The sequence below is a fragment of the Oncorhynchus mykiss genome, chromosome 10 (assembly GCF_057628025.1).
Source record: "Oncorhynchus mykiss isolate SJ-2025 chromosome 10, ASM5762802v1, whole genome shotgun sequence".
Taxonomy (NCBI): domain Eukaryota; kingdom Metazoa; phylum Chordata; class Actinopteri; order Salmoniformes; family Salmonidae; genus Oncorhynchus; species Oncorhynchus mykiss.
Window position 1 is genome coordinate 14,169,088 of NC_143031.1, and position 21,640 is coordinate 14,190,727.

General features: G+C 41.5%; 1 long non-coding RNA gene across 1 annotated transcript; it reads left to right on the plus strand.

The window, feature by feature from the left end:
- The first annotated feature begins 244 nt into the window (after window positions 1-244).
- On the plus strand, window positions 245-4,361 carry LOC149979939 (uncharacterized). The gene is made up of 2 exons (XR_016484040.1): window positions 245-361; window positions 2,691-4,361. It is a non-coding gene; the product is annotated as an uncharacterized LOC149979939 (long non-coding RNA).
- The last annotated feature ends 17,279 nt before the right edge of the window (window positions 4,362-21,640 follow it).

Here is a 21,640-nt window from a genome sequence, read left to right on the forward strand (position 1 = left end):
TTGTAAGAATGCCGGGGGGGGGGGGGGTCTCAGTAATATATGCATTCCAGAAGAATTTCCCTCTAGGAGAGATCTTGTTGTTGGTTATTTTATTCATAAATTATCTTATGAATGTATTATTGCATCCAGAGGGAGGCAGTATTTCCACGCATGAGTTTAGCTTAGCCAAGGTCGCCATGACATCGCCTACAAGCTTGAATGGTGATTTCTATTGGAGCAGTTTTAGCCTTTCTTAGACTTTGTGGCTGTGGTGACGACCCATCTCTGCTGATCAAGTCAGCCAATCACGTTCTCCTTATCCAAGGTATTAAACACACACCGCTTTGAAAGCTGGAGAGGGTTCTAATGCTAACGTTATCAGGTAAAGTATTTGTAATCTAACTATTTAGTTATAGAAACGTGATACCATCAATGCAAGCTGTAACATGAATCCCAACGCAGCAACCTTAGTATTAAAATACCAATAGTAATGTACCTAGCTAGTAGTAGTTAGTTACAATTAGCATTGACATGAAATTGGTCAAAACAAGACATGGTATCAATAACAAGATGAAACGAGCCACATTGCAGTTTCTTGTCCTTCTTGCCAGAAATCTGACCATCCAGAATCACAACAGGCTATCCCATGGAAGTACATACATCGTTTTCGTGACGTTGTCAGCCAACCCATCTACTAGCCTCATACCATGAATACACATAGCCATCTCCGATAGTGTTTTTTTCTCTCAAAGTTGCCTGGATGTCACGTGTTCTACTTATATAATTACACATGTAACGACTTATGCATGACAAAACATATATTCGAACCTCAAGTAGAAAGTAAACCAATCGTTTTTTTGTTGACCAAATTCAACACTCATTGACCTCTATACAAAATTCCTTGCTCATTGGGCGAAACAACCCAAAAAAAATGGCACCTGCTGGAGGGAGACTGATTTTCCGCCGAGTTGGGCCTGTCTTCCTCTCTGGATTTAATCACTAGCTAACATGTCGTTATTCCAGGGACAATGAGCGTTTAAGCTATCAGTTTATTCCAAGTAATAATTTAAGACTACAAAAATCTATAGGACAAGTAGTGTAAAGCTAATACAGTCATCAAGGCAGGAACCAGTAATTTCCTTCATACTGACAAATAAGAAATTACACATTTCTTGTCAATAGTTGGGGTAGGATGATTGCAGAGCACCCTGCCTCAGACTGTCAGGATTAGAGGTCGGCCGATTAATCGGAATGGCCGATTAATTCGTAACAATCGGAAATCGGTATTTTTGGACACCGATTTGGACAATTTTGTAAAATATTTTTTTACACCTTTATTTAATGTTTATTTAACTAGGCAAGTCAGTTAAGAACACATTCTTATTTTCAATGACAGCCTCGTTCAGGGGCAGAACGACAGATTTGTACCTCTTTACCTCGGGGGATTCAATCTTGCAACTTTACAGTTAACTAGTCCAACGCTCTAACCACCTGATTACATTGCACTCCACGAGGAGACTGCCTGTTAAGCGAATGCAGTAAGCCAAGGTAAGTTGCTAGCTAGCATTAAACTTATCTTATAAAAAACAATCAATCAATCAATCATTCATAATCACTAGTTAACTACACATGGTTGATGATATTACTAGTTTATCTAGCGTGTCCTGCGTTGCATATAATCGATGCGGTGCGTATCGTTGCTCCAATGTGGACCTAACCATAAACACCAATGCCTTTCTCAAAATCAATACACAGAAGTATATATTTTTAAACCTGCATATTTAGCTAAAAGAAACCCAGGTTAGCAGGCAATATTAACCAGGTGAAATTGTGTCACTTCTCTTGCGTTCATTGCACGCAGAGTCAGTGTATATACAACAGTTTGGGCCGCCTAATTTGCCAGAATTTTACATAATTATGACATAACATTGAAGGTTGTGCAATGTAACAGGAATATTTAGACTTATGGATGCCAACCGTTAGATAAAATACGGAACGGTTCCGTATTTCACTGAAATAATAAACGTCTTGTTTTCGAGATGATAGTTTCCGGATTCGACCATATGAATGACCTAAGGCTCGTATTTCTGTGTGTTATCATGTTATAACTAAGTCTATGATTTGATAGAGCAGTCCGACTGAGCGGTGGTAGGCAGCAGCAGGCTCATAAAGTACCTATAAGAACATCCAATAGTCAAAGGTTAATGAAATACAAATGGTATAGAGATAAATAGTCCTATAATTCCTATAATAACTACAACCTAAAACTTCTTACCTGGGAATATTGAAGACTCATGTTAAAAGGAACCACCAGCTTTCATATGTTCTGAGCAAGGAACTTAAACGTTAGCTTTCTTACATAGCACATATTGCACTTTTACTTTCTTCTCCAACACTTTCTTTTTGCATTATTTAAACCAAATTGAACATGTTTCATTATTTATTTGAGGCTAAATTTATTTTATTGATGTATTATATTAAGTTAAAATAAGTGTTCATTCAGTATTGTTGTAATTGTCATTATTACAAATAAAAGAAATCGGCCGATTAATCGGTGTCGGCTTTTTTTGGTCCTCCAATAATCGATATATCATAATCGGTCGACCTCTAGTCAGGAGGTTCATTTTCTAGCTCAAACTAAGTTACATGCTTTGCTGTGATTTATTTGATTAATTATTGTCTCTTACTTTTGTCTCACATTGTCTTTTCAGCTCTCCTGTGTCCAGCTCCCCACCAAGCATGAGCTGATTCATTCACCTGTGAGGAGAACCATCCTACAGCAGTTTGAACTAGACCTGCTGTCCCTATTTAGACATTGAGACCACATATATATACATATTTTATTTATTATTTAACTAGGCAAGTTAGTTAAGAACAAATTCTTATTTTCAATGACGGCCTAGGAACAGTAGGTTAACTGCCTGTTCAGGGGCAGAACAACAGATTTGTACAATCTTTCAGTTACTAGTCCAACGCTCTAACCACTAGGCTACCCTGCCTAGTGCATTTTCCTGTTGTCTTTTTTTGTGTGGATTGTCTTAGTCTAGTGCATTTTAGAGTTGAAGAACACCAACTACAGATACACATCCTTGTTTGAGCATCTCAAAGACTATATTCAATGTAGAATCAGTTTAACAGGTAACAAACATATAACAAACACATTGTCCCCATCAGGAGCACAGGATTTTGTCATAGATGGTAGAGTTCTTTTCTCTGGACCACACAAGCATTCTGCTAAGGCACTTGTCTATCTTTACATTGGTCAGCTACATTGGTGACCAGGGTGGGATCCTTTCAATACGACTATGGGGCCGGGGTACACACACCCCTAGAAGAGGAGGAATACTGAAGCATGTGTTATGACAGTTTTACAGTCTCCATCAGAGGCCCAGGCTTTTGGCATAGATGGTAAAGCTCTCATTTCATTGTGCCCTCCACTGCATTTGATATACATTGACTGTTAGGTTACACTATATTTAGATACTTATATTTAGATACTAAAAATACTGCCTGAGAGACACCTTTGCTATTTGTCTCTGTACTCAAATGGTGAAACACTATTTGTGATGGTGTTCTTTGTTTGAATGTATGTGCATGGACTGTACATTATTGAAAACATGTCTCACACTCAGTCATACTTAGTAGAAATCCCGTAGTTAGTAGGTTGTGTCACTCAGTTGGTAGAGTATGGAGCTTGCAACGCTAGGGTTGTGGGTTAAATTCCCATGGGGAGCCAGTTCAGATTTTAAAAATAATGTAATGTATGCACTCACTGTGAGTTGCTCTGGATAAGAGCAAAATAAATTGGCAAGATTTTGGCACTGTCCAATTTTAGGTTAGTAGGAAAGTTAATCATTTAAACGACCTACATATACTCATTCACTCAACATTTAGTATTTGAAACTCAAACAATAATTTCCCAACTGCTATTTCTATAATGCCACAGGCTGTTTATCATTATCCGTACCTTCTATTCCAATGACTGCAACATTATGCATGCCCACCATGGTATTGGGCAGCTGCTTTCTGAGAACTCATCTAGTTCTCATTGCAGAGCATATTATTTTTTAGAGAAGATCGTATTGCAAGGTATGCAATATATATTGGCAAATATGCATATGCATCTCCATTCTAGAATACAACACACACCTTTATATCTACATGCTTTTATTTGGGGTTTTATGCAAATTATATGATTGAATGTTACTTTAAGCCTGCAGCTAGTTACTTGAAATATCAAAACACGATTCAACATTGAATTCAATGACCGAGATAACTAATGAAACACTAGTTTCCTGAGCAGGCACATTACGTTTAATTTACAGTATTAGCTCGTCAACTGTAACTTTCGCTAGCTTTCAATAAATTGGCTAAATGGTCAACGGAGTTACCTCTACATGTTTTTTTCCCACCTTTATTTAACCAGGTAGGCTATGTGATCAAGACCATTCCTATTGTATCCTGCATATTTCAAGTACACTGGAAAAAAATATATGTATCTTATTTCTGTCGTTGGGAGCTGACGTTAGTTCCTATTAACACACTGACAGGAGATCAGAGGCTGTGTTTACATGGTAGATAGAAGCAGCCATAGTACATACCTGGAACCAATCAGAACACGTACGGGATTTCCGATTGGTTCCAAGTTTAGCAGTTCGCAAATTTGCCTGAGCAGACAGTTTTGAAATATACTTTTTCTGAGAAAATATGGAATAATTGAAGCTGAAAAAAAAACATTTACAGTAATCATAAGAATATTTCATTGTCATATACAAAAAGCATCTGCACCTCCCTCGACGTAGTTCGATCACATCAGCGTCCGCCCACCCCCTATTTTCTTACAAAACAAAAACTGCTTTTGGGGAGTCAAGTGAGCCAACATCAACGATTATGGATATACTGACAGGATCCATGTCTCTCCGTCCTAACACTCGCCCACAAATCGGCACGGAGGGCTGTCTAGCTCCCGTGTACCATTTGGATTGGTGGATACCTCTCATTATTTTAGTTTTTTTTAAATATTCTGTGAGGATTGATTACGTCAACCTCGTGTATTCAATGGAGAGAAATGCTACGTTAACTGGCCTCATGTCATGAATATGCATAGGCACTAGAGACAACCCCGAGATATTGTTTTTTCTCAAAGTTGTCCGGATGTCACGTGTTCTACTTATCCGTACACTCGTAACAATTTACGCATTACGAAACTTCTATTTGATCAAATAAACCTCACGTAACAAATTAGCCATTCATTTTTTGTTGTTGTTGACCTCCATACAAAAACGAATTGCTTGGTGGGCGAAACAACGAAAAAACCACCACTTGCTGGGGGGAGACAGATTTTCAGCAGAATTTGTTACCTCTTCTATGCCCGACACACCCATACACTCTTCAATTTCCTCCTAAATTGGTGTGCGTGAATGCTCAACACTTTACGGTATCGCGTGTTTTATGTTTGTGTAACAGTCTGATGTACTGTCATGCACAGATAGACGATAGCCACAAATCATTGCAAGCAAACAGTTTGAAGCACTCTTATTTCATCTTCCATAATCAAAATTATACCAAATCGTTTATTTCATTTTCGAGCCTTATCAAAAAATACTTTGATATCACGGTTAGGGTGAGGCTGCAGTAGCATAACGGGGGTGCTGTTTCGAAAATGTTAAATTATTAAAGCAAGATGTGTGTGCAGTCATGACATACGAAAAGTACACAAACACACACAACAACATCTAAGTGTTTTTTTGTTTGTATTTAATTAAAGACAGATTTAGAATGTTAAAACGTGTTAAATAAATACTCTTGGTCTATCCCAGCATTCTTTATATAATTTTTTTAAGTAGTTATATTACAGTGAACTTTTATGACCCCTATGTTAATACAAATATATATACAGTCGTGGACAAAAGTTTTGAGAATTACACAAATATTAATTCCCACAAAGTCTGCTGCCTCAGTGTCTTTAGATATTTTTGTCAGATGTTACTATGGAATACGGAAGTATAATTACAAACATTTCATAAGTGTCAAAGGCTTTTATTGACAATTACATGAAGTTGATACAAAGAGTCAATATTTGCAGTGTTGAACGTTCTTTTTCAAGACCTCTGCAATCCACCCTGGCATGCTGTCAATTAACTTTTGGGCCACATCCTGACTGATGGCAGCCCATTCTTGCATAATCAATGCTTGGAGTTTGTCAGAATTTGTCGGGTTTTGTTTGTCCACCCACCTCTTGAGGAATGACCGCAAGTTCTCAATGTGATTAAGGTCTGGGAAGTTTCCTGGCCATGGACCCAAAATATCAATGTTTTGTTCCCCGAGCCACTTAGTTATCACTTTTGCCTTATGGCAAGGTGCTCCATCATGCTGGAAAAGGCATTGTTCGTTACCAAACTGTTCCTGGTTGGTTGGGAGAAGTTGCTCTCGGAGGATGTGTTGGTACCATTCTTTATTCATGGCTGTTTTCTTCGGCAAAATTGTGAGTAAGCCCACTCCCTTGGCTGAGAAGCAACCCCACACATGAATGGTCTCAAGCTTTTTTCCGGATGCCCCAAACAATCAGAAAGGGGATTCATCAGAGAAAATGACCTTACCCCAGTCCTCAGTAGTCCAATCCCTGTACCTTTTGCAGAATATCAGTCTTTCCCTGATGTTTTTCCTGGAGAGAAGTCTCTTCTTTGCTGCCCTTCTTGATACCAGGCCATCCTCCAAAAGTCGTCGCCTCACTGTGCATGCAGATGCACTCACACCTACCTGCCTGCTACCATTCCTGAGCAAGCTCTGTACTGGTGGTGCCCCGATCCCACAGCTGAATCAACTTTAGGAGACGGTCCTGGCGCTTGCTGGACTTTCTTGGGCACCCTGAAGCCTTCACAACAATTGAACCGCTCTCCTTGAAGTTCTTGATGATCCGATAAATGGATGATTGAGGTGCAATCTTACTGGCAGCAATATCCTTGCTTGTGAAGCCCTTTTTGTGGAAAGCAATGATGACTGCACGTGTTTCCTTGCAGGTAACCATGGTTGACAGAGGAAGAACAATGATTCCAAACACCACCCTCCTTTTGAAGCTTCCAGTCTGTTATTTGAACTCAATCAGCATGACAGAGTAATCTCCAGCCTTGTCCTTGTCAACACTCACACCTGTGTTAACGAGAGAATCACTGACATGTCAGCTGGTCCTTTTGTGGCAGGGCTGAAATGCAGTGGAAATGTTTTTTGGGGATTCAGTTCATTTGCATGGCAAAGAGGGACTTTGCTATCAATTGCAATTCATCTGATCACTCTTCATAACATTCTGGAGTATATGCAAATTGCCATCATACAAACTGAGGCAGCAGACTTGTGAAAATTAATATTTGTGTCATTCTTAAAACCTTTGGCCACTACTCCAGCTGGTATACTTTTTTTATGTGTGCCACTAGCAGATCAACAGATCCCGTATTATGCCAGCTCCAACATTGGAAAAACACTAGTTTACTGTATATTACAGTGAAATGTTAGGGAACCTAATTCAATTTGAACTTTTTCGGGATTGGTGTCCCGTCCATAGGATGGTTGAGCTAACGTAGGCTAATGCGATTAGCATGAGGTTGTAATTTCCCAGGACATAGACATATCTGATATTGTCAGAAAGCTTACATTCTTGTTAATCTAACAGCACTGTCCAACTTACAGTAGCACTTACAGTGAAATAATACCATGCTATTGTCTGAGGAGAGTGCACAGTTTTGAACATGAAAAGTTATTAATAAACAAATTAAGCACATTTGCGCAGTCTTGATATAAAATGTTGAACTGAAATGCAATGGTTCCTTGGATCAGTCTAAAACTTTGCACATACACTGCTGCCATCTAGTGGCCAAACTCTAAATTGCAGCTGTGCTGGAACAATATATTATGGCCTTTCTCTTGCATTTCAAAGATGGTGCAAAAAAATACAAAAGAACAATTGTTTTTTTCTTTGTATTATCTTTTACCAGATCTATTGTGTAATATTCTCCTACATTCCTTTCATATTTCCACAAACTTCAAAGTGTTTCCTTTCAAATGGTGCCAAGAATATGCATATCCTTGCTTCAGGCAAAAATTTAAAAAAGGGCGGATCCTTAAGCGGTTTGAACACAGTAAAAATGGATGGTAAACATTTTGTCAGATGTGCCACTAGTAGATCACTTATCCATTTCATTAACATTGCAAGGCATAACATGCTCATATAATGCGAGCTTCAACAATAAAAAAAGCACTAGTTTACTGAATATCACAGTGAACTTTAAGGTAACAGAATTACATTTTAACACAGTAAAAATGGTTGGTCAACATTTTGTCATGTGTGACACTAGTAGATCAATAATACACTCCTCATTCGTGATCTCGGGGGAGAAGTTGAAGATGAGAGGAGTGGAGGATGTACACCATTGAAGCCAACAGACAGAAGAGGTGAAGAGACTCCAACCTGACTACTGGAAGAGAGAACCAACTCGGTGAGGAAACTGTAGCCTCTTGCATGGTGTTCGTTTCAATACTTGTCCTTTTGAAATTGTCCATAAGATTATAACCTTTCCTGTCTCTCTATTTCCATCTCCCTTACAGGTCTCCTTGGGGAACTATGAGGTGCAGACAGAAGAGTGAGGCATCAGGCAGATGACAGGAGAAAAGAGAGGGAGAGGATGAAGGGGAGGACAAAAAGAGAAGAAGTGTTGCCCAGGGGCTGAAGACACACGCCGGAACCAGCCCCCTGCACTCCTGATCTAAGGACACATGCTAGATCTATAGGCTTGCTTTCTATCCAAATACATAATCATGTAAGAAAGAAGATATACATGTTTGCTGTGTGTGAATATTATATAATATGATGTGTTTTTTGACTGACTTAATTTCAGTCTTTTTAAAGAATTGTAATAAATTTGTTATAGCTAGGAAAAAAATGGAGCCCTGTTCAGTAGGAATAGTGGAGGTGATAACTAAATGTCTGTTTTTCCCACCAGAAATTAGTATAGGTGATTTCAAAAGACTTGGGGTTTTTATTCCTATATTTGTATAAGTAAGTATATTGCATTGAAAAATATATTTTAACTTTGTACTTGGAAAAGGGCAGGGAGGGGTGGGATATGTGCTTATAACCATGATTCTTGCTCTTTTCCAAATGGATGACGGATGTTAAGGATCTGGAAAGATCCGGTATGAAGAAATAGTCTAAGATCCTTTCCAATATGTTCTCCAACCTGATAAAGCGTTTTATAAAAAAGCTGTGCTGTTATCCTTGCAAGGGGAGGGTGCTGGATTATTGAAAACAGGTGGCTATACTTCTGCACCATATCTTTTTATAGATAAAATTATAATACATGTATTACTTTAAAATAATATAATACAATATAGCTCCGTATTTTTATGATTTATTTAATAGTCTCTTCTTTATCAAGAGTGCCAATAATTTCTGAGGTGACAGTATCTACAGTACACTAGGGTTTGGTTTGTAAAGGGGCATATCTTTTATTACCCAAGTCAAGTGCACTGGGTTTGTGACTATGTAATAGGCCATATAATAATGATGTGTTATATTATAATGATGTTAAAATACCTTTGGGACGTGAATGTACAGTTGAAGTCTGAAGTTTACATACACTTAAGTTGGAGTCATTAAAACTCATTTTTCAACCACTCCGCTTTCCATCTGGCTACCCCTACCCCGATCAACAGCCATGCACCCCCCACAGCAACTCGCCCAAGCCTCCCCATTTCTCCTTCACCCAAATCCAGATAGCTGATGTTCTGAAAGAGCTGAAAAATCTGGACCCCTACAAATCAGCCGGGCAAGACAATCTGGACCCTCTCTAAAATTTCCTGCCGAAATTGTTGCAACCCCTTTTACTAGCCTGTTCAACCTCTGTTTCGTATCGTCTGAGATTCCCAAAGATTGGAAAGCTTCCGCGGTCATCCCCCTCTTCAAAGGGGTAGACATTCTAGACCCAAACTTCTACAGACCTATATCCATCCTACCCTGCCTTTCTAAGGTCTTCGAACGCCAAGTTAACAAACAGATTACTGACCATTTCGAATCCCACCGTACCTTCTCTGCTATGCAATGTGGTTTCAGAGCTGGTCAAGGGTGCACCTCAGTCACGCTCAAAGTCTTAAATGATATCATAACGGCCATCGATAAGAGACAATACTGTGCAGCCGTATTCATCGACCTGGCCAAGGCTTTCGACTCTGTCAATCACCACATTCTTAATGGCAGACTCAACAGCCTTGGTTTCTCAAATGACTGCCTTGCCTGGTTCACCAACTACTTCTCTGATAGAGTTCAGTGTGTCAAATCGGAGGGCCTTTTGTCCGGACCTCTGGCAGTCTATGGGGGTGCCACATGGTTCAATTCTCGGGCTGACTCTCTTCTCTGTATTCATCAATGATGTCGCTCTTGCTGCTGGTGATTCTCTGGTCCACCTCTACACAGACGACACCATTCCGTACACCTCTGGCCCTTCTTTGGACACCTCCAGACGAGCTTCAATGCCATACAACTCTCCTTCCATGGCCCCCAACTGCTCTTAAATGTAAGTAAAACTAAATGCATGCTCTTCAACCGATCGCTGCCCGCACCCGTCCAGCATCACTACTCTGGACGGTTCTGACTTAGAATACGTGGACAACTGCAAATACCTAGGTGTCTGGTTAGACTGTAAACTCTCCTTCCAGACTCACATTAAGCATCTGTCATGACGTTGGCCTGGGGGATAAGTTTGTGACAGTCATAAATACCTCTTTTCCCCCTTTTTCCTCTCTACCCTACTGATGTTACATTTGCAAACCCCTTTGGTTAACATAGAGATTCTGGGGACATCAGAAGGTGGGGAGAAATTAACTATGTTCTGGTAATCCGACCAATTGAACATATGCGGTGGTACTTAATGAATATGATGTCAGTTCGGTTGTCTTCTGAGACATTCTCATCAATGATAAGATGACATAAACTCTACAGTGGAAAGTCTACACATCAGAGTTATCAGATTCACATGGAATTGTTGTTCAATTTAAATGTTTGAATATGAAATTATTCGTGATGGGATGAAATGTGATTTTAGCTTCTAAAATGTGAGATTTGGGTTTTTATAAGGTAGGGAGGGCTCTGCTCAATCAGTGGCCCGCCCCTGTGAAGGGACATGGGCTATAAATCCTTTCAAACACGCCCTCCTCTCCCTTCCTATATAAAGCCTTGACGACAATATAACCTCCTGTTCCGAGGACGTAAGGACGGCGGTCCGATGTCAGAATGGTTCAGATAATAACTACAGAACGAAGCCAACATCAGCATGAGCTTTGGTTGCGAATGGTATGAACTTTGAACTCTTATTCACTACAGAAGTGATACCTCCTAGCCGTTGAGTTAGCAACAGCCGCTGCAAAGGAGGGTTAGGAAGGAACATATAGAGTATCCCGTCTACCACACAACGACGTTACTACAACGTATTCAATTTACCAGCAGAGACATTCTTCAAAGGACTCGGTTGGGCAACACGGCCTTCCATCTACCACCAACCTACCGAAGCGCAGCTCAGAGTAAATATTTATTGCATTTTCCTTTTCCAAATGAGCGGTAATTTAGAATGCATAAGATGCTGTATTTACGATAGCACAGCTTCGCCCTTTGTTCTTCAGTTTTCCCACTCTTTCACTCAAACCCAGCTCCTTTTCTTTTGTGTAACCAGCTGTCATATCTGTTCCGCCTGCTAGGGACGTTTTCCTTTATGACGTAATCTATAATCAAGTTATGATTTAAATATGTGTATGTGTAATTCTGTGTGAGTAGTTAGGTATTTAGTAAATACATAATTAAACCCAATTTTGTATTGCTGATTCAACTTGTTAGCCAGGGATCGTGCAGATAACCAAGAATTGACAACTTTCAGATGAGACTGAATTAAGATGACGATTAATATTGACTGCTATTGATGTAAAATATTACTAGGTCTTTAAGAGTTTATTCGGAAGATAACAGCTCTATAAATATTACTTTGTGGTGCCTGACTCTCTAGTTAATTCCATTTACATGATTAGCTCAATCAGGTAATATTAATTACGAATAAATTATTTTATAGAATAGCATGTCATATCACTTAATCCGGCATAGCCAAAGACACAAACCATCTCTAATCCAAAATGAAATCTAGAATTGGCTTCCTATTTCACAACAAAGCATCATTCACTCATGCTGCCAAACATACCCTCGTAAAAATGACCATCCTACTGATCCTCGACTCTGGCGAGTATCCCAGTATCCCAGTATCTCTACTTGCATTCATCTTCTGCACATCTACCAATCCAGTGTTTAATTGCTATATTGTAATTACTTCGTCACCATGGCCAATTTATTGCCTTACCTCCCTTATCCTACCTCATTTGCACACATTTAAATATACTTTTTCTCCTGTATTATTGACTGTATGTTTGTTTATTCCATGTGTAACACTGTTGTTGTTGTATGTGTCGAACTGCTTTGCTTTATCTTGGCCAGGTCGCAGTTGTAAATGAGAACTTGTTCTCAACTAGCCTACCTGGTTAAATAAAGGTGAAAAAAATCTAATCAAAACAACTCAAGACATCAGTCAGGAAGTTAAAACTTGGTAGCAAATGGGTCTTCCAAATGAACAATGAACCCAAGCATACTTCCAAAGTTGTGGCAAAATGGCTTAAGGACAACAAAGTCAAGGTATTGGAGTGGCCATCACAAAGCTCTGACCTCACTCCTATAGAACATTTTTGGGCAGAACAGAAAAGGCATGTGCGAGCAAGGAGGGCTACAAACCTGACTCAGTTACACCAGCTCTGTCAGGAGGAATGGGCCAAAATTCAACAAAACGATTGTGAGAAGCTTGTGGAAGGCTACCTGAAACGTTTGACCCAAGTTAAACAATTTCAAGGCAATGCTACCAATTACTAATTGAGGGTATGTAAACTGCTGACCCACTGGGAATGATATGAAATAATTAAAAGCTTAATTAAATCATTCTCTCTACTATTATTCTGATATTTCACACTCTTAAAATAAAGTGGTGATCCTAACTGACCTAAGACAGGGACTTTTTATTCGGATTAAAAGTCAGGAATTGTGAAAAACTGAGTTTAAATGTATTTGGCCAAGGTGTATGTAAACTTCTGACTTCAATTGTACATGCTGTTCAAACTATTGCACACACAAAGCTCTTGTGTTATAATCTAACACAAAGCTCAAAATTGTTTCATTTGTTAAAGGAAATGTGACCTGAGACAAAGACAACAGTTTTAACTTGAAACAACATCTATTATATGGGTCTATTACAATGGTGTCTATTATAATGGTGCCTGAGGAGATGGCTGCCGTTTTACGATCCCCTAACCAATTGTGCTATTGTGTGTGTTATTTTGCGTTATTTGTAACTTCCTTTCTACATAATGTTTCTGCCACCATGTCCTATGACCGAAAAGAGCTTCTAGATATCACCACAGCGTTTACTCACCCCGCACTGGAGGAATACTTTTTCTTTAACAAGTCAGATGGGAAGGATTTACTTCAGACGTCCGACAAGGCTCTCATCCCCGTTATTCGCTGGAGAAATCAAATCAAAGTTTGGTCAGATGAGAGACTGAGATATCGTGGACGACGGTCTGGGTGCCTTGTAAGGATCCATCTCCTCGAGGGTGTTCTACCTTTACCATCAGTCCTATTAGCCAACGTACAATCATTGGAAATAAAATAGACGCGCTACGAGCACGTATATCCTATCAACAGGACATTAAAAATTGTAATATCTTATGTTTCACAGAGTCGTGGCTGAATGACAACATACATTTTTTATTTTTTTATTTAACCTTTATTTAACTAGGCAAGTAAGTTAAGAACAAATTCTTATTTACAATGACGGCCTAGGAACAGTGGGTTAACCGCCTTGTTCAGGGGAAGAACGACAGATTTTTACCTTGTCAGCTCGGGGATTCGATCTAGCAACCTTTCGGTTACTGGCCCAACGCTGCTTCCGGCAGGGGCAGCACCAGAATAACATACAGCTGGCGGGTTTTAAGCTATTTCGGCAGGATAGAACAGTGGCCTCTGGGAAGACGAGGGGTGGCGGTCTGTGTATATTTGTAAACAACAGCTGGTTCACAAAATCTAAGGAAGTCTCGAGGTTTTGCTCGCCTGAGGTACAGTATCTCATGATAAGCTGTAGACCACATTATTTACCAAGAAGGTTTTCATCTATATTCTTCATAGCTGTCTATTTACCACCACCAACCGATGCTGGAATTAAGACTGCACTCAATGAGCTCTATACGGCCATAAGCAAACATTCATCCATAAGAAAACATTCATCCAGAGACGCTCCTAGTGGCCGGGGACTGCAGTGCAGGAAAACTCAAATCCATTTTACCTAATTTCTACCAGCATGTTAAATGTCCAACCAGAGGGGGGAAAAAACTCAAGACCACCTTTACTCGACACACAGAGACGTGTACAAAGCTCTCCCTCACCCTCCTTTTGGCAAATCTGACCATAATTATTTCCTTCTGATTCCTACTTACAAGCAAAAACTAAAGTAGGAAGCCCCTAGGTGACTAGGTCAATAAGAAAGTGGTCAGATGAAGCAGATGCTAAGCTACAGGACTGTTTTGCTAACACAGACTGGAATATGTTCTGGGATTCTTCTGATGACATTGAGGAGTACACCACATCAGTCACTGGCTTCATCAATAAGTGCATCAATGACGTCTTCCCCACAGTGGCCGTATGTACCCCAACCAGAAACCATGGATTACAGGCAACATCCGCACTGAGCTAAAGGGTAGAGCTGACATTTTCAAGGAGCGGAACTCTAACCTGGAAGCTTATAAGAAATCCCACTATGCCCTCCGACAAATAATCGAACAGGCAATTCGTCAATATAGCACTAAGACTGAATAGTACTACACCGGCTCCAAAGCTCGTCGGATGTGGCAGGGCTTGCAAACTATTACAGACGACAAAGGGAAGCACAGCCGTGTGCTGCCCAGTGACACGAGCAAACCAGACAAGCTAAATTACTTCTATGCTCGCTTCGAGGCAAGTAACACTAAAACATGCATGAGAGCATCAGCTGATACGGACGACTGTGTGATCACGCTCTCCGTAACCGATGTGAGTAAGACCTTTCAACCGGTCAACATTCACAAGGCCGTACTCCGAGCATGCGCTGACCAACTGGCAAGTGTATTCACTGACATTTTCAGCCTGTCCCTGTCTGAGTTTGTAATACCAACATGTTTCAAGCAGACCACCATAGTCCCTGTGCCCAAGAACATTAAGGTTACCTGCCTAAATGACTACCAACCGGTAGCACTCACATCTGTGGCCATGAAGTGCTTTGAAAGGCTGGACATGGCTCACAACACCATTATCCCAGAAAACTTAGACCCACTCCCCTGTTGGGGCATACGGCCCCAACAGATCCAAAGATGATGCAATCACTTTTGCACTCAACACTGCCCTTTCCCACCTGGAGAAAAGGAACACCTATGTGAGAATGCGATTCACTGACTACAGCTTAGCGTTCAACACCATAGTGCCCCCAAAGCTCATCACAAAGCTAAGGACCCTGGGACTGAACCTGGACTTCCAGGATCCTGGTGGTAACGGTAGGTAACAACACATCCGCCACGCTGATCCTCAACACAAGGGCCCCTCAGGGGTGCATGCTCAGTCCCCTCCTGTACTCCCTGTTCACTCATGACTGCATGGCCAGGCACAACTCCAACACCATCATCAAGTTTGCAGATGACACAACAGTGGTAGTCCCGGTCATCAACAACGATGAGACAGCCTATAGGGAGGAGGTCAGAGACCTGGTTGTGTGGTGCCAGGACAACAACCTCTCCCTTAATGTGAGCAAGACAAAGGAGATGATTGTGGACTACAGGAAAAGGAGGACCTAGCACATCCCCATTCTCATCAACAGGGCTGTAGTGGAGCAGGTTAAGAGCTTCAAGTTCCTTGGTGTCCACATCAACAACAAACTAGAATGGTCCAAACACACTAAAACAGTCGTGAAGAGGGCCCAACAAAGCCTATTCCCCCACAGGAGACTGTAAAGATTTGGCATGGGTCCTCAGATCCTCAAAAGGTTCTACAGCTGCACCATTGAGAGCATCACTGCCTGGTATGGCAATTGCTCGACCTCCCACAGCAAGGCACTACAGAGTGTAGTGCATAAGGCCCAGTACATCACTGGGGCCAAGCTTCCTGCCATCCAGGACCTCTATACCAGGCGGTGTCAGAGGAAGGCCCTAAAAATTGTCAAAGACTCCAGCCACCCTAGTCAAAGACTGTTCTCTCTGCTACCACATGGCAAGCGGTACCGGAGCACCAAGTCTAGGTCCAAAAGGCTTCTTAACAGCTTCTACCCCCAAGCAAAAAGGCTCCTGTAGAGCTAATCAAATGGCCACCCCTTCTTTTACGCTGCTGCTACTCTGTTTATTATCTATGCATAGCCACTTTAACTCCACCTATATGTACATATTATCTCAATTTCCTCCACTAACAGGTCCCCCCCACATTGACTCTGTACCGGTACCCCCTGTATATAGCCTCCACATTGACTCTGTACCGGTACCCCTTGTATATAGCCTCCACATTGACTCTGTTCCAGTACCCCCTGTATATAGCCTCCACATTGACTCTGTACTGGTACCCCCTGTATATAGCCTCCACATTGACTCTGTACCGGTACCCCCTGTATATAGCCTCCACATTGACTCTGTACCGGTACCCCTTGTATATAGCCTCCACATTGACTCTGTTCCAGTACCCCCTGTATATAGCCTCCACATTGACTCTGTACCGGTACCCCCTGTATATAGCCTCCACATTGACTCTGTACTGGTACCCCTTGTATATAGCCTCCACATTGACTCTGTTCCAGTACCCCCTGTATATAGCCTCCACATTGACTCTGTACTGGTACCCCCTGTATATAGCCTCCACATTGACTCTGTACCGGTACCCCCTGTATATAACCGCGCTATTGTTATTTTACTGCTGCTGTTTAATTAATTGTTACTTTTATTTAAACATTTTTACTTAACACTTCTTTTTCTTAAACCTTCTTACAGCATTGTTGGTTAAGGGCTTGTAAGTAAGCATTTCACTGTAAGGTGAAACTGAATACCTGTTGTATTCGGTGCATGTGACAAATAACATTTAGTATGATTTGATCTTTAATCATACTGTTCAATGGCAACAACCATTGTTTACATTGTGGGAGGCAACCCGTTAGTTAAAACCTAAATAGACAATGCTGTTTCTAACTTCTTGACAACTGAAAAGTCCAGCCTCAATCCCTCACAAATATTAAAATCGTCACTACGACAACTAAATTATCAACACAGCGTTGGTAAATGGCTAGAAAAACAAATGAATAATAAAATATACAGGTATAAACTTTGTTCCCTTTCATAGGGGTCAATAATTATTAGTAGTAGTAGCAGTATGATTAACATAATGATCACCTATTAGTCTACGTATAATACGAGAATTTACATCCATAAGTAGGGTGAATATTTGCAAAGTGGGACACTTTCTGAAAATGTGCTTTCTGGAACAGCTTACAGTATTATCCCATTGTCTTAACCCACAACATGATACCTTCTAGACAGCTGAAGAACTCTATTACACCATACAAACTAAAACATGAAGAAATAATGAACGTGTGTGTCCGTCTTCAGATCAGGAGTGCAGATCAAATCAAATCCAAACAAATGTTCTTTGTCACATGGGCCGAATACAACAAGCGTGGACTTTACTGTGAAATGCTTACTTACAAGCCCTTAACCAACAGTTCAGTTCAGGAAATAGAAGAAAGTATTTACTAAATAACCTAAAGTTTAAAAAAATTATCAATAAGTAACACGGGAAAGTTACATAAAATGACATAACAATAAGAGGCTATGTAGAGGGGTATGGCACTGGAGTCAATGTGTGGGGGTACAGGTTAGTTGAGGTAATTTGTAAAGTGACAATGCATAGATAAACAGCGAGTAGCAGCAGTGTAAAAATATAGGGGGGGGGGGGGGGTCATTGTAAACAGTCCGGGTGGCCATTTGATTAATTGATCAGTCTTATGGCTCGTGGGTAGAAGCTGTTAAGGAGCCTTTTGGTCCTAGACTTGGCGCTCTGGTACCGCTTGCAGTGAGATGGCAGAGAGAACAGTCTATGACTTGGGTGACTGAAGTCTTTGTCCATTTTTTTGGGCCTTCCTCTGACACCACCTAGTATATAGGTCCTGGATGTCAGGAAGCTTGGTCCCAGTGATGCACTGGGCCGTACGCACTACCCTCTGTAGCACCTTACAGTCAGATACCGAGGAGTTACCATACCGGCAGTGATAAAACCGGTCAGGATGCTCTCGATGCTGCAGCTGCAGAACTTTTTGAGGATCTGGGGACACATCTTTCCAGTCTCCTGAGGGGGAAAAGGTGTTGTCGTACCCTCTTCACAACTGTCTTGGTGTGTTTGGACCATGCTAGTTTGTTGGTGATGTGGACACCAATGAACGTGAAACTCTCGACCCGCTCCACTTCAGGCCCGTCAATGTTAATGGGGGCGTACCCAGCCCTCCTTTTCCTATAGTATACCATCAACTCCTTTGTCTTGTTCACATTGAGGGAAATGTTGTTGTCCTGGCAGCACACTGAGGAGGAGTAGCAAGGATCGGACCAATATCAAATCAAATCAAATCAAATCTTATTTGTCACATACACATGGTTAGCAGATTTTAATGCGAGTGTAGCGAAATGCTTGTGCTTCTAGTTCCGACAATGCAGTAATAACCAACGAGTAATCTAGCTAACAATTCCAAAACTACTACCTTATACACACAAGTGTAAAGGGATAAAGAATATGTACATAAAGAAATATGAATGAGTGATGGTACAGAGCGGCATAGGCAAGATGCAGTAGATGGTATCGAGTACAGTATATACATATGAGATGAGTATGTTAACAAAGTGGCATAGTTTAAAGTGGCTAGTGATACATGTATTACATAAAGATGCAGTAGATGATATAGAGTACAGTATATACGTATATATATATATATGAGATAAATAATGTAGGGTATGTAAACATTATATTAAGTAGCATTGTTTAAAGTGGCTAGTGATGTATTTACATCAATTCCCATCAATTCCCATTATTAAAGTGGCTGGAGTTGAGTCAGTGTGTTGGCAGCAGCCACTCAATGTTAGTGGTGGCTGTTTAACAGTCTGATGGCCTTGAGATAGAAGCTGTTTTTCAGTCTCTCGGTCTCAGCTTTGATGCACCTGTACTGATCTCGCCTTCTGGATGATAGCGGGGTGAACAGGCAGTGGCTCGGGTGGTTGTTGTCCTTGATGATCTTTATGGCCTTCCTGTGACATCGGGTGGTGTAGGTGTCCTGGAGGGCAGGTAGTTTGCCCCCGGTGATGCGTTGTGCAGACCTCACTACCCTCTGGAGAGCCTTACGGTTGTGGGCGGAGCAGTTGCCGTACCAGGCAGTGAAACAGCCCGACAGGATGCTCTCGATTGTGCATCTGTAGAAGTTTGTGAGTGCTTTTTGTGACAAGCCGAATTTCTTCAGCCTCCTGAGGTTGAAGATGCGCTGCTGCTCCTTCTTCACGATGCTGTCTGTGTGGGTGGACCAATTCAGTTTGTCTGTGATGTGTACGCCGAGGAACTTAAAACTTACTACCCTCTCCACTACTGTTCCATCGATGTGGATAGGGGGGTGTTCCCTCTGCTGTTTCCTGAAGTCCACAATCATCTCCTTAGTTTTGTTGACGTTGAGTGTCAGGTTATTTTCCCTGTAGGCCGTCTCGTCATTGTTGGTAATCAAGCCTACCACTGTTGTGTCGTCCGAAAACTTGATGATTGAGTTGGAGGCGTGCGTGGCCACGCAGTTGTGGGTGAACAGGGAGTACAGGAGAGGGCTCAGAACGCACCCTTGTGGGGCCCCAGAGGATCAGCGGGGTGGAGATGTTGTTACCTACCCTCACCACCTGGGGGCGGCCCGTCAGGAAGTCCAGTACCCAGTTGCACAGGGCGGGGTTGAGACCCAGGGTCTCGAGCTTGATGACGAGTTTGGAGGGTACTATGGTGTTAAATGCTGAGCTGTAGTCGATGGACAGCATTCTCACATAGGTATTCCTCTTGTCCAGATGGGTTAGGGCAGTGTGCAGTGTGGTTGAGATTGCATCGTCTGTGGACCTATTTGGGCGGTAAGCAAATTGGAGTGGGTCTAGGGTGTCAGGTAGGGTGGAGGTGATATGGTCCTTGACTAGTCTCTCAAAGCACTTCATGATGACGGAGGTGAGTGCTACAGGGCGGTAGTCATTTAGCTCAGTTACATTAGCTTTCTTGGGAACAGGAACAATGGTGGCCCTCTTGAAGCATGTGGGAACAGCGGACTGGGATAGGGATCGATTGAATATGTCCGTAAACACACCAGCCAGCTGGTCTGCGCATGCTCTGAGGGCGCGGATGGGGATGCCGTCTGGGCCTGCAGCCTTGCGGGGGTTAACACGTTTAAATGTTTTACTCACCTCGGCTGCAGTGAAGGAGAGTCCGCATGTTTTGGTTGCGGGCCGTGTCAGTGGCACTGTATTGTCCTCAAAGCGGGCAAAAAAGTTATTTAGTCTGCCTGGGAGCAAGGCATCCTGGTCCGTGTCTGGGCTGGTTTTCTTTTTGTAATCTGTGATTGACTGTAGATCCTGCCACATACCTCTTGTGTCTGAGCCGTTGAATTGCGATTCTACTTTGTCTCTATACTGACGCTTAGCTTGTTTGAATAGCTACACTGTTTGTATTCGGTCATGTGGTAGCGTGGTAAGTTTCCATGATACTTTAATAATAACTGAACACGACTCAATACAAAAATAACAAAGTGAATTGAAACATTCCTGAATGGTGACACAAACAACAAAACAGGAAACAATCACCCACGAAACACAGATAGGAAAAGGCTACCTAAGTATGATTCTCAATCAGAGACAACTAACGACACCTGCCTCTGATTGAGAACCATACCAGGCCAAACTCAAAACACAACATAGAAAAACGAACATAGACAACCCACCCAACTCACGCCCTGACCATATTAAAACCTGTTGGGGCTAGGGGGTAGTATTTTCACTTTTGGATGAAAGGCGTGCCCAGAGTAAACGGCCTACTCTTTCCCAGATGGGAATATATGCATAGTATTATTACTGGTTGATAGAAAACACTCGGAAGTTTCTAAAACTGTTTAAATTATATCTGTGAGTGTAACAGAACTCATATGGCAGACAAAAACCTGAGAAGAAATCCAAACAGGAAGTGAGAACTCAATTTAGAAAACAATGTCATTGGATGTCCATGTTAGATATGGATGAGCATGCACTTCCTAGGGCTTCCACAAGATGTCACCGTCTTTAGATTCTGTTTGTATGATTCTACTATGAAGGAGGGGCTTATAATAGCTCTTTGGGTGGGTGGTCTGGTAGAAAGCCTCGGTCTCGTTGCGTGCGGTCACAAGAGAGTGTACTTGCGTTCCAATGCGTTTCTTCAGACAATGAAATTCTCCGGTTGGAACCTTATTGCTGATTAATGTTTAAAACATTCTAAATATGGATTGGA